This window comes from Stegodyphus dumicola, chromosome 7, assembly GCF_044657685.1.
Source record: "Stegodyphus dumicola isolate Sdum_Otavi_A_Nest chromosome 7, ASM4465768v1".
In the NCBI taxonomy this organism is placed as follows: Eukaryota; Metazoa; Arthropoda; class Arachnida; order Araneae; family Eresidae; genus Stegodyphus; species Stegodyphus dumicola.
Genome location: NC_140774.1, coordinates 14,954,175 through 14,968,982, shown reverse-complemented (window position 1 = coordinate 14,968,982; position 14,808 = coordinate 14,954,175). Strand labels below are relative to the sequence as shown.

General features: G+C 33.2%; 1 pseudogene across 1 annotated transcript in view; it reads right to left on the bottom strand.

Annotated features, from left to right (window-relative positions):
- Positions 1-3,691: 3,691 nt before the first annotated feature.
- The window catches only part of LOC118185076 (neuropeptide SIFamide receptor pseudogene), a 74,658-nt pseudogene continuing 63,541 nt past the window's right edge, over positions 3,692-14,808 (bottom strand). Inside the window, exon 3 of the transcript XR_015042378.1 lies at positions 3,692-14,664. The product of XR_015042378.1 is annotated as a neuropeptide SIFamide receptor pseudogene (transcript). The remainder of the gene's footprint in view (positions 14,665-14,808) is intronic.

The window sequence follows — 14,808 nt, the reverse complement described above, 5'->3', positions numbered from 1 at the left end:
TGAGATTTAAAAGTCAATACCTCGAGTTTCCACTGCAAAGCCTACTTTTTGCTACCCCCATCAAAGCGACAGCTAGCAATCAGCACTACTAATGAATCGACCGTAGGAAATTTCAATTTTAGGAAGTTCTGTTAAACAAAATTAACTTTCTCTTCTTCAGGTGCTTCCGATGCTTTAGAAGTTATTTGGGTGCGGATACGGCAGGGTGTAGTTTAGCATAACAGTATTCCTACTTCGTAGAGAGGGGAATGCAGCGTCAGGAGGGAAAGTAACTACACTTGAAGCGGACAACAAAATTTTTCAAACCGGTTTATTTACTGTGACTGCTTATCACTGCAGAATGAAATTCAATTTGCTGAGCTACCATTCATGACATTAAACTTATAATGAAATAGTAACCTTCAATTTATGCGCGAATTTGTTGACTAAATGACAACAGCTGCCAAATTCAGAGTTCTAAATAACCTCATATGACATACTAACACGTTCGTGATTTTCCTAAGGCGAATGTCTGGTGCATTCCAATGAGCAAGCAAGAAAAGTTTTAACCCTTCTTTTTTGAAACTAATATATCAACTTTAATGTGTCCTTGGACAAGCTATACATGTTTGCATTTGTTGATTACAGCAAAGACCACGGTTATCTGCCTAAGGGGAAGGATGCCTTTGTGGAGAGAGAGAGCGAGAGAGAACGGAGGACCCCTTATCAAACGGCTAATTAGTATAGTACCACTTCCACCACTATCTATAGCACCCCTTCAAAATACATAATGCGACCTGAAAGGTATTCAACGTGCACGACAAGACATACAAAATAACATGCTGCAGAGTTACAGATTAATATTCAAGATACATTACTGGTACATTCCTGAGGCAAATATGACAGATGCAGAACTGATAAAAGGCTGATATAATACTGATCTTAACACTGATTAATACTGCTACAGGACTGACGAGCTACTTTACCGCTCGGTTGCTAGTGGGCCTGCTACACATATTATGCACCGATTGATATAATTGCAGTCAATGTTATCATTTGGGTATTGCTATAGATTTGCCAAAGTCTTGCATGTTTATTTAGAGAAACATGAAATATACGTCGCTTACTGTGATAATAGTTCGGTTAATATAACAAAAATAATGAATTTTTTAAACTGAAATAATGTCGCCAAATAAAAAATAAAATTACCAGATAAGGTCAAAATAGAATATAAAAATTTGTAAATAAGAGATATATGTTGCTAAGCAAATCATTAATTTGCCAAGCATTTTGATACTTCAAATGATTTGTATTTGTTGCAATTAGATGCACAATTGATAGCTATGTTGTTAAGATTTTATTTAAATCACATTTCCTGATTCAGATATATTTTCGTATCTTACATGTCCTATATCGATTTAGCATTCGAAGAGGTGCCAATGTTTAATGATTTCAAGTACTCAAATTTAATGATTTCAAGTTTTAAAAATGATAAGTCATCAGTTTTCCCGTTACGTTTTCCTGCAGGGAAATCGGAATATTTGAACTCTGCAACATACTTATTTTCAAAAACTGTGTATTTATTTGAGGATGTAATTACATCCGTGTTTTGTTGAAGGCGAGGTAATTTTAGCCACATACTGTGAGAGATCTCTTCATGGTATCTTTATTGTTAGCATTGCTAGGTAGCTAGTTCGGCACCAACAGTATTTATTATCTTGCTAATGAATTGGAGTGTTTCAGAAGCTTTAAGCTATTATATGAATTGGGAAATTAGAATTTTGTAAGTATGTTTTTCATTTTCGGTAACAAATGAATTTGAGTTCTTACTGGTGGTAGTATTAAATGCTTACTTTTATTCGCATAAATAAACTAACATCGCATAATAAATAGTAAAAAAGTATGCATAGGAAAATAAATCTGGGGAACATAAAATCTATTAAAAAAAAGACGTGATTCTTTAAAATCAGAAATGACTTTTCTAACATGCTCAATATTCGAAAGAATTTCTTTCAAGTGAAATTTCTTCAGCATGTTAGCAGTGTTCGATATACAATGTCAGTAGATAAAATAAGGTTAGTCTCTTTTCGACTCTGACGTCACTTACTTACAGAAATGGCAGAAATGAAGGCATAAAGGGAACAGGAAAGAAGTTGCTTTTTACTAGATTAAGAGTCAGTGATGTCATACATGAGAAAACCTTGGAATATAGTTACCTTGATTGGATACTCAGGCTTACAGTGACTGTAAAATGAATCCAATAAGAAACGGGATGGTACAAGAAAGCGAATGTTTCTGGCAACATCGTCCGGTTCTGTATTTGTGTAGCACTGATTACATGTATTCTTACAATAGGACGAGTCAATTTGGAATAGATGTGCAAACTAAGAATATAAGAGGAAACACACCTGATCAATTTTCTTTCAAACATGTGCATTCCTCCAACTATAAATTTCTATTTTTCTTATATTTTCATGAAAAAGAAACACCTGGTGTCTCCTTTTAAACACTACCTGTAATAACATAAACTTATAAAGTTCAGTGGTATGATAAATGGATGTTGCCAACATTAACTTTATTTAATGGATACAAATCTGCTACACAAAACTGCATTTTCAAGTAAAAGTGTTTTGTACTTCTTTTTGTATGCAATATATGAATAACCTCCACTAAGGGAACAGAAAAACATTAAAATAATATTCCTTGTTAAAAATTGCACGGAATGTTATCTCGGTTTACTTGAAGAAAATGAAATTAATATCATAAATATATCAGGTTCCTTATTCTAGAGGTAAATAGGAAAGCTGATAATTTCATTAAGTTTAATTTGGAGCAGAGACATGAGAATGGAAATGAAGCCGTCGTCGGGATTCGAACTTCGTACCTCCTGATTGCCAGCTGAAGATTCTCCCATTTACACTATGAAACCATGCGATTCGAGAGAAAAGTCTTTACATGGTGTTTAATAAATTCTAATCTTTAGTGTAAAAATACTCATTTTTTATCTTGGACCTGAATCGGGAGAGATAATTGTCACTTGTCTGTCGTCACTTTCCTCATTTGTCTGACGTAATCAGCCGAAGCCCACGAAATTCCTCCTGGCAAGGAGCGCTAGATTACGCCTGCCGTTGGCAACAGCCTTGAGCACTATTCATATGACAGTGCAATTTAGCTCAGTTCCGCCCCCAATTTTGATGGAGAGCACTCCTGGGGGACGGGTCCGAGGGTCTCCCACCCCTCTCCCCTTCCACCAAACCACACAAGAGGACTTTCGGCTTGCTGCATATTTAGAGTGCCACCATGCCGCCCCGACACTATACATTTAGAAACATCCAGGATTCGAACCTTCTCCAGGAAAACTCCTACTTGATTATTACATGACAAAGTTGAAATTTAAAACTTTACCCATGCAGAAATTTTAAAAGATCTTAACTGCTAATCAGAAGGCAGACCTTTGTTTTAAACACACTAATTTACATTTAAAGCACTAAATCTTGACATTATTCCACATATATTATTGCTTAATGAAACTATTTGTACTTTAATCAGCTAATAAATGTGTAGCTGAGGAAATACATTAAACTTTTATAATTAATTAAAAAATAATTTTTGCATATTATAAAGCAGACAATGTATTTGAATATTTGGCAATAATAGCTTTGGAGCATGTAGCAAATTAACTTTAAAGAGAATCGAAAAGTCCACATTCTTGCAAAACAACATTTATTACACATCAAACAAAATAACAAGAACAATAAATACATTACACGATTTATAAATACATAATTTTGTACTTTATGCTCATGCACTGATGAAGTCTCGGATATGTCAACATCTTGCTCTATATAAATCACATTTCTAAATACCAGTTTTCTATCCTAGTACAAAAAAGAAATATTTCTTGATCGAGTCTTATCACACTCGGAAACTTTTTGTTCAGTTTAATCATATGAACAACGTTTCGTTTTCAGACTTAGAAGAGACATACTATGCATAGTAGCTTCACTGCTTTACATCAAGAAAATGAAGACGATCATATCAACTTTATTTAAAATAATAATTATTTATTAATTATAGATATAAAAGTAAATTATTTATTATTAATAGATGGGGAACACCATTTTAATACGAAGATTGAAATCCGAAATTCTGGTTCCGCTGCACTGCCCGATCGATCGGTGAATATGAAAGCTTTTAACCCTTTGTTGCATCATGTCCATTCTAGAAGACAAAAGTTTAAATTATTAAATTTTTATTCTTCTTTAAATGCCTTAACAGATTCCATTCCTGTTTTTATTTGTTCCATATTATTAGAACTTTCAACTGTCTATCATAAATGGCTGTATAGCATCACTAATAACAAGTAATAATAAAGCATTGCTATTTGGAAAATGGCTGTTACTTCTGTTTCCAAGTTAGTACAATTTCTCATAGTAAACATTATATAATATTGCTTACATTTTCTTATACTGCCATTTTTTATTCATAATTAGTAATGTAATTCATAATAATTAGTAATTCATAATTAGTTATAGAGAAAATTGTGGAGTGGGTAGATAAAGATCTACCGTAAAGAGTGAATTGAAACCCAAATGTACTGCTTATCGATCCAAAATACCACTGGAAATGTTTATGTTTGGCAAGGAATTTATAGAACATTTGACATTTGAATCCAATAGGTACAGGTTACAAAATAGTAGCAAAATGAATTCAATTACAATCGATGAAATGAAGGTATTTTAGGGAATCTGTATGTACAAGTCAGTTGTAGATTTACCATTTAGAAGATCACTTCAAACAAGGCAGGAAATGATTTCAAATGCAGTGACCGTAAATCGTTAGGAAGAAATTTATATGCATGTACGTATATGCATGCTGTCCAGTGTAGTGAACAAACTGTAGCAATTATTTAAAACGAAATTTGAATAAAATTATTTTTTTTTATTATTGCTAAGGTTATTTTGAGTAGAAAAAATACAAACATTTTCGTTTAATTTCTCTACATTATTTGTATGCAACAAAGGGTTAATTTTCAAAAATCATTTTTCAATAGCAAAAATTCTACAATAAAAAGAATAATTGAAAACATTTTAATAATTGAAATAATTGAAAATTTATAAAAAATATTTTTATCTTGTTTATTCCTACATTAATTGACTTTACCAGCTTCAACAAAGTGATTAATGCTGATTTGAATCTTAAAAGAGCGAAAACATGTGTTGTGCATCGTGTCTTTCAACGACATATCGCTGAAAGCAGAAACGCGCTGCAGAATTCTGTATGAGAAAAAATAATTCGAACAAAATTGGGAAAATGTTGTCACAATAGATAAATCTGGATATATTTAAATGATTGCAATAAATATGACATATTTTATCCATCAAAGAGAAGGGAAAAACTCTTAGAATACGGTTCAAAGAATCTAAAGAAAATTTTTCAAGTGGATTTATGATTGTTGTTGGTTTTTGATATAAAGACAAATGAAAATTAAAGACAGTACAGAAAACTGTTAAAGTCAACTCCACATATTATCAGAAACACATTTTATATCCAATTATCAAATATGAAATACCTCCTCTTTAACGACAGTATCATCAAGTCGAACTGCATTAAGACAAAGCAAGCAGACACAAGTCCAATTCCACTGTTAATTTCCTGTAAAAAATGAAACAGGTATCAAGACCATACCTTTCACTCATATCTCTACTAAATCTTCTAATGTATCATCCACGAATTTTTGCGCTTCTGGAATTCTATAAAGCTAATTGTCAAAACGTCCACCTTTGAAACGTTTTTCAAGAGGAATGGTATAAGATACCTTTTTTAATACTAAAAAAGGCTTAACCCTGCACTGCTCGCGCGGCGTCCCACAGACGCCAGGGATGTTTCTTTTTTAATTGTTTTATAAACGGATGCGTGAGCAACCTTATGTTGGGCATAATTTTTTGACAATGGCATGCTATTTAATGCAGTTAAGTTCACAAATGAAAAGATGCCCACAGTACAGGAAAATTATTCTCGGGAAAGGGATGCGCATTGGACTGACATAATTGGAATAAAAGTGTTTCTAGGCGTATTACACATTTGTGCTTCTAGAAAGGACAGTCATGCAAATACCAAGGATTATATGGTCCTCTGATAAAATAGGTGTTGAGTTATGCCATCTAATAATGTCTGAAAATGATTTAGGTTCCTTTCATATTGATTGAGGTTCGACAATAGCGATTTTTTTGCTTCAAATTAATCTTACTTTGGTTGGAACTATGAGAAAGAATAAGAGTGAAATTTCTCTAGAGTTTACACATGCAAAGAATCGGGAAGTAGGAACATCATTGTTTGGGTTTCAGAATGACTCTAATGTCTTACGTAACTAAGGGAAACAAGTTGGTTCTGATTCTCTCCACTATGCATCATGATGATGTAATTGATGAATCATGTGAAGAAACAAGCCCAAATGATGATAACCTTTTATAATGCAACTAAATCAGGAGTTTATACTGTTGACCAGTTGTGTAGCACTTACAATGTCGCCAGGAAAACGAACAGATGCCCTATGGTCATATTTTATAGTATGATGAATGTAGCAGCTATAAATGCTCAAATAATATATCGTGCAAATAACTTATCAATCAGCACCCGGCGCAGTGAGTTTTTAAAACATTTGGGTAGCTTATGAGACGTTCTCAATGTTCATCATTACCTAGAAACCTCAAGCAGGATATTCAGGGCATTTTCCCAGATGAGGGTACAGTTCAGCTTACAATGGAGCCTTGAACTACTAAAAGGCAGAGATGTCATGAATGTGCTCGTTCCAAGAACAGGTACACCAAGTACAAATACCGCACTTGTAAACATTTTTATGTTTAGAAAACGCTCAGCAAATATGCGTTGATTGCTAGTTTGTGTAACTAACTAAATGAGACAATTTTACTTGTATTTTTCATTTGTATTTGAGTTAAATTGAATAAAATTAAGTCTCATTGTAAATTGAAGTTTTGTTATTTGCATTTGTAATATGATACCACAAATATTATGTGAGTTATTTCAATAATGCCTTTGCATTCATAAATTTAAATTGAATAACCTAAGTATATGTTAGTACAGCAAAAATATACCTGGCGTCTGTTAGACGCCACGCGACCTTCAACGTAACAATACGCCACGCGAGCACTGCAGGGTTAATTGTCTTGGAAATTACGGTGGACAAAGATAGTGAAGAATAAGTGCTATCAAATGGAACGCTTAAATCACAAAACCCTTAGGTAAAGTATTTCTGTAAATACAATGAAATTCGTCTAAAACATGTACGAAGAGCCTCTGTGCTTTTCAAATGGATAAGGAGTTGCCAATCACTTTCAGAAATTTTTAATCTGGTTTGTAATGGAGTTTTATTCTTGGCCAAATTTCTTCAAAAATTCATATATATATGGCATGGCTTATATTCGAAAATATGCGGTAATTTATTCACTTAGCTCAGAGTATTAATGCATGCGTTACATATCTCAAATTCACATTCCTTTTAAAGCAGTATTTTTTATAAAACTGGCGAGCAATTATTTAAATTAAAGTTTGATTTTTTGTTTGAATTTAATGAGGAAAAATATAATAAAAACGGCTTGTAAATTAAGAATAAAGAAAAGTGCAAAGCAAGTAAAGAGGCTCATCAGACGCTTTACATTTTAAAGCTAGTACTTTAAAATATAAGCTAATACTTTAAAATATATATAAGTTTGTAGGAATTGCTAGTACTTTAAAATATATATAAGTTTGTAGGGATTTATATTTATCTAACATAACCAATTTAGTTTAATTTTACTTTCTTTCCTATAAGTTTTCATTCCTCTAATTGTCAATTTCAGAATATTTAAATTTGGTAGCGCGCGGGAAAAGAAGTGCAAATCTCACCTTGAGGAGGAAAGTTTTAAATAGTTTAAAATACTGAGTTTTAGAAGGGGAGTTAGAAAGTTTTGGGCAATCGCCATCACCTCTGTAGCTTGAGCTTCTATTTCTGCAGTTATTGCTGGTTTACGTGGCATAACAGCTATCGCTTTGCTGCCACTAGTTTTCAAAGTGGTTTTTAAGTAACAGGAGTTTTCTGAGCCCCGTAGCGAAATTCCTACTACTTGTTAATGTCTTGGAATTTTAGTTTAGTTCTTGTGTGTTTAGTTTAGATCTTGTGATTTGAGTTACCGCCCGAGAGAGGCGTAGTGTTTTAGCGTCAAGTTGGCGTATTGTGAATTTTAAGAAGTTTAATAAAGGATACTTTTAACTCTTCTCCTGCATAGTTCCTATACGCACTTACTATATGTACAGTTGTCACTTAGAAGATAGGCAAGTGGTTCTTACAAGTTTTAAAATCTATTTCAGTTTGCATAAAGTATTTACTGTTGTATTTTCTCCGTCGCATTTCCCGTCCCACAGCTTTTAAGCGAAATATTCTGAATTTTTACTTTTTTATACGAAATAAAAAAAAGTATTGTAATCTAAAAAATTTCGGGTATAATTGCGAGACAGCTGTAAATACGGACAGAAGAAAGCAATCATTTTTCCAAAACGGATTGTAAAATTGATTCAAAATGGATTTTTCATAATGTCTGTATATCCGTATCTCTCACTCCAAAGCGATTAGTCGGAGAAGGTTGAAATTATGTGTAAGGGACTGCTATCTACAGCTCCTTTTTCTATTGCAATCGGCAATACTAAAAGTAATATGTCTCTCTCTCTCTCTTATATATATATATATACCTTTACCTCCTTATCCGGCTTAAAAATCCTTACACAGCCTTTATTTTCGCAATCGTTGATCACAATCATGTACTTCCAAAAATAGAAGTATTTTAAATAACGAAATTGTCATGTGTTTGCAATGTGAATTGCTTTTTAAATAATTTTTGACAAATAACGAAGCCTAACTTTAAATGCAGTCTTCCGGTTCCTATATTTAGATTTGGGAAAGTTTTACACTCGTTATTAAAAAGTAAAATTTTAAGAAGTTTGATTCCCGTATGACAAAAATTGACGAGATATTTATTAAAAAAATTGCAATTTTTAATGTGATTTTGAATGTTTCTTGAAAGATATGTTTATTAAATTTGATTTGTTCCAGGAAATATGTTGAAATGAACAAAAAAAATTAGAATTTAATGGTCAGTAGAAAGTGGTGCCCACATCAGAATTTTTTAACCCTTTCAGGGACGCAATGTTATAATTTTTTAAAAGTTATGAAAAAGTAAGCATAATGACATGCAAAGGTCCTATAGACAACATAAATGAGTGTAAAAAATTTTTTTTCGTCCCCCTTTATGGAAAGGGGACCGGTTTCGCCTTGAAACCAGCGCCCGTCTAGAGCATTTAAGACTAAGCATTTGCTTATTTATCTTTACTTTGCTGGAAAGTATTTGAAAGTAACCCACATTGCAGATTATACTAGTAAATTACTGAACAACTAATGAAGTAAGTAATATTTACATAAACACGCATTTTTAATTATAAATAAAAAATTTAAAACAAGAAGAGACAAAAAGTAGAAGCAAAATAAAAACGCAACTGTGAGTGTTCTTCAGTGTGCTCTGTGTCTCTGTAAAAAATAATAAATGTTTTCCCTCTCTCAAAAGCTCCATAAAACCTCATCTTTGAAGCCACTCAAATGAAGATATGGTGCAACTGCTTACAGCAGTGATCCGAAAGCAATAAACACAGCTGTAAAAAATCTCGCGACTGCGTCATCTGATCCTTTTTTCGATGTCTCAGAGGGGCGGTGGTTTCATACTGAAACCGCGCTGAAAACATTCAAAATTAAAAGGGTTCCATTACTTTTTTTCTTTTTTTTTGTGAACTAAGGACATTTCATTAATCATTGATGCCTGCTTATAAAATATATTGTGGAAAAATTAAAAATTGTTGTGTTTTTTGTCCTTAAAATAGCCCAAAAAGAACAGTGACAAAAACAAGGTATTTTTGAACAATTCGTATATATTAATGGATGCCCAAAAAGGTTTAGTGCTGCCATCTGTTATCAGCTTTAAGAAGTAATTTAATTTTAGCAGCGGTTTTGAGAAAATGAAACCAAATTTTCTAAATTAAAAAAAAATGTTGAAAATGCGGTTTCAAGGAGAAACCACAGCCCCTGAAAGGGTTAATATTCACGGAATGTTCCCCTTCCTCAAGAAAGCGAGCTCTCCCAAACTTTAAAATGACTTCTTGTACATAGTGGTTGGTTTCATTTTACTAAATGATATGCTCGTGGATTTTGAGTGCATGGGCTCAGAATGATGAAGCATCTATAGTGAACAGCTTTACAGAAACTGAGATATATCGAATGCTCTTGATGCTTTCGAAAACCATTGCACAAGTGACAACAGAATGGCTAGTGACGATGACGATAACAATGGTGATGATAGTGATACGTTGTAGCAAACCCAAAATAATCACAACAGCATTGAATGATCTGAGAGTAGCTGCAAACAACAAGTGCCTGCGAGATTCAAGATACAGGAAAGCAGAAATGAAGGTATCTGTTTAGATATTGTGATGTTGGCATTACTATGCATTCTTATTGGAATGTATGTTCCTTTGAAGCAAATGCTATCATCATAGTTACCGGTAGTTTATCCATGAATATCCATAAATATGATGCCCGAGGTTTTTGCCATTGTAATACTTCCTTTACGTTGTACAAGGTAGTAGAGTGCCTTTTGTTAAGAAAATTCTGAGATCAAATGGTAAAATTAATCAGTCTCCACAATTACTTGAAAAATTGTGATGACATGTTGCCAGTTGCAAAAAGAAAATATTGTCCATTTAGTTATTTTGATTTTAACGAAGACGAAGGGTAAAATTAACCAAAGTTCCTACTAGTACATATAATATTACACACACAATATATATATTTTTTAAATAAGTTAAAAAGTTTCTTAAAATATTCAGACAACATCAAGGTTTAGAAGCTTATGAAACCTATAGAATTAGATAAATTGTATCTTACAAAAAATAAACAATATGTGTTAACAGAGGTATATAAGCATTTGCTGCCTTTGAAGTAGTAGTATATTTAGATTTACACTTTGATACAAAAACAATATACATGTAAATTACAACATTTATCCATTTTGCATTAATTTAGACATTTACATGAGAAAACTTACGTCTGTTTCATTATTATGTATAAGTTACATTCATACTGAAGTAATAAATTAACATTTGGACTGAAATACAAGCCTGGAATTGAACGCCAGTACAAGCCGTTTATTTGTTATTATACAGAATGCGTTAATAAAAAAAATTTTTTTTTCATGTAAGAAAAAAAGGAATGTGATATGAAATGACATACAGACACAGAGGAAGAATCAATGTGTTAACCAGAAACATTACAGGATCCTCAATTTTGTGCATGTTCAAACTCAAATTTAATTGGTCATTCCAAGAAATCACGTTTCTTTAATTAAGCGACGTATGAAAATTTTTGCGTTTAGGTCTGTAGAAAAATAATACATACTTTTGAGAAATTCAGTTTGCAGAAGATAAGTGCCAGGATAAAAAAGGGGAAAAAACTTTACCTAGCCCCTTATTCATTTCTGAAAAGTATTTAAATTACTCTGCTTTATTTCAGCGTTACTTGTACTTTATTGACTCAAAGAAATTCTGCAACCAGAAATCTTGGAACATGTACATGCTACCGTTAAAGTTCAAAAACCGATAATGTACACATTACATGGTTAATTTGTAAATTATCCGATTTGTTTTCTATTAAAGAGAGGAATCATCTGCAAAATAAGAGTATTCTGCATTTGTTGTCATTAACACGAATCGTTAAAATTATGTTAATTCATTACCTTGTTGTTTTATATGTTGTATAAATTCTATTTTTCGTCAACTCTCATCAGAATGCAAGTAAGAAATATTGTTGTTGTGAGTAATTTCGCTTGTCTGATATCAGAACAAGCGAATGAAATGCATTGTGTCAAGAGGCGAGATTTCTCCTGTCGTTGGCAAAAGACGTGGGCATCATACAGGCGACTGTACGATTTTGCGCAGTTCCGACCCTGATTTTGAAGGAGAGCACCCCAAGAGGAGGGGTCCGAGGGTTTCCCACCCCTCTTCCCTTACTACTAACCTCTCGAGAGAACTTTCGGCTCGCCGCGTATTTTGAGTGCCACCGTGGCACACAGATAGTATACATTTACAAGCATATGCCTTCTCCGGGATTCGAACGGGGCCTTCGGTAAGGCAATCAGGGTCACCAACCACTATCCAGCCTTGGTTGCCGATTAGATATGTTTACATAAGAACAAAGATTTTGAGCTTTGGCAGCGACATTAACCGTTTTGCTATTTTCTTGTCTAGCTCTGTGAATTATTGTAGACAGGCGTTAGCCTTTTAATAGACGAAGTACTAATTCAACTAGTTTAGAACTGAGCCAGTGTTTGCCAGTTGTTTGCGTGCGCGAATCTTCAGTGTTAAGCTACTTTTAACTTCAATTCATATTTTATGCTATCTGAAATTCCGCAAGATGCGAAATTTAGTTTGTAATAAGCTATGTCGTCTTTGTTAACTTTAAAGTTTTAAATAAAAAGTTCTATTTAAATCTCATAATTTAACGGATGCGGCAATAAGTAGCCTGACCGTCTCAAGTTAAAATTAAGGGTAAAGTTAATGTGTTAAACGTTACCGGATTAAGTTAAAGTAGTCCTCTACTAAAGTGAAAACATTCGTTCCTCTCATACTCTTCCTTTCTTTCCACTTTCTAACATTTGTGTCTCTGACTTTTGTTTTCGGAATCACTTTCTCATAATTTATTTAATAGTTTGTCTCACAATTTGTTGCAAAAGTTAGGCGCTATCTAATTCTAAACGTCATCAGTCACTAGATTATACGAATAAGAAAGGACAGTTTTATTTTACTGTTTCGTAAATTCACGTTCTTATTTGCAATAACGCCTTTAAACCGTTTAATTGACTATTATTTGTATTTTGCTTTATTCATTAATTATTCTGTGAATTAATTATTCTGTGACATGTTCTCTTGACAGATCATATCTATCAATTTCTTTCTCTAGCTACCGTAAGACTGATAAATAGCAGATATGTTTCAATAATAATCAGCATTTGTTACGTTTGTTTGTATACCAGCGTTCGTTTGTACAATTCGCTCGTTAATACATGAAACAACTTGCAAATTTATGGAGTAAAGTATAGCTCGTTTTCATTAACAATCACTCATAATAATAATCAGAATTTTTACTTGCAGTGTGCTGGTTAAGATATCATATCACTTCTAATATCATGGAACAAAGTGTAGCACATTTTTCACTAATAATCACTAATAATAATCAGAATTTGCTACTTATATTTTTCTAGGTAATATGAAATTACCTGTAACTTTATAGAAAAAAATAAAGCGTGTTTGTCACTAATAATCACTAATAATAATTAGAAGTTGTGACTTGCAATCTGCTGGTTAAAATATGAAACTACTTTATAACTTTGTGGAACAAATTATATGGTACTTTTACAGTTAATATTGCGAAACTGTTTACCTGAGTATTATTTGATAGTACAAGAAGTTGTTGTTTTTCGAGCAAAGATCTTATTTTCACTTTAAATAAGTGCTTAGTAGCATAGTGCAGATTATGTGTTTCCTGGGTAATGTGTGAGATGAAGCAATTTTCCTTATCATAATAGATCGTCCTATAACGATTATTCTCACTTTAACGGTAACATATGCATGATATTTTAAAACTTAACTAGCGTCAGTTTACCTCATTTTTAATGAAATTACATAAAAAATTAACAGTTTCAACAATATGGTCCTTATCCTCTGTCAACGGCCTCGTTATGCACCTGAGACCTTCTATTTAACAGTTGCAGACATCTGTACATGACTGCAGTTTAACACTAATGATATGATACATGAATATACACATCACAGAGCCGCTAATGCTACCTGCACACCCACTATATCGCGTTAGTTTTGCCATTATCTTTCTGCAAAGAACTTGCCCTTCTTGTCCTAGCAGAAGTACCCACTGTTTGGTTTCTCAAAGAAAACATTCTTATATTTCCTGCATTTTCAAAGCACGGCTTTCGGGGAAACAACACTGTTCTGAAACCAGCCCTGAATTTATTATTGAAAAAAGCATATAACACTGGGTTCATGCAGCTGTTGGAGGCTCCCAGCCATTGTGCAATAGGGGATGATACTTGGATGATAAATTCTTCCATGCTGTTTTCTTGGTAGGGTTCTCCAACTTTAATTCGAGTGAAGATAGCATACAGCGGCAACCATGATCCCATAAACACCAAAACTACTATAAACAGCATCTTGATAACCTTGATCTTTGACCTGTGTATCATTCCATTGTTGTGTACACCTTCTCCTGGCATTTGTCTTCTCCACACTGTCCTCCAGATGAAAATGTAGCACAGCAAGATAATAGTGAGCGGGAAAAGATAGCAAAGAACCAGATTGGCGACTATAAAATATATGACACCCATTCTTTCAGTGGGCCAGATCTCTCGACAGACATAGAGTTGGTCATTATCTTCTGTCCTGCCAATAAGAAGAAGCTTAAAATACACTGTCCAAGGTAAGGTGATTGTGAAACTGAACAACCAAATAGCAGTTATGATGACACGGCATCCACGTGACGTTATTTGGCATCTCATTGGAAAGCAAATTGCAAGAAATCTGGAAGCAAATAGGATATTAGTTAGAATATAAAAAATAAATAATATATGTGAAATAAAACGCATGTATTTTTTAAATGTTACTAAAATACACTGGCTGCCAGAAGTTGAACACGTCATGTAAATTAGCAATTTTGAACGGACA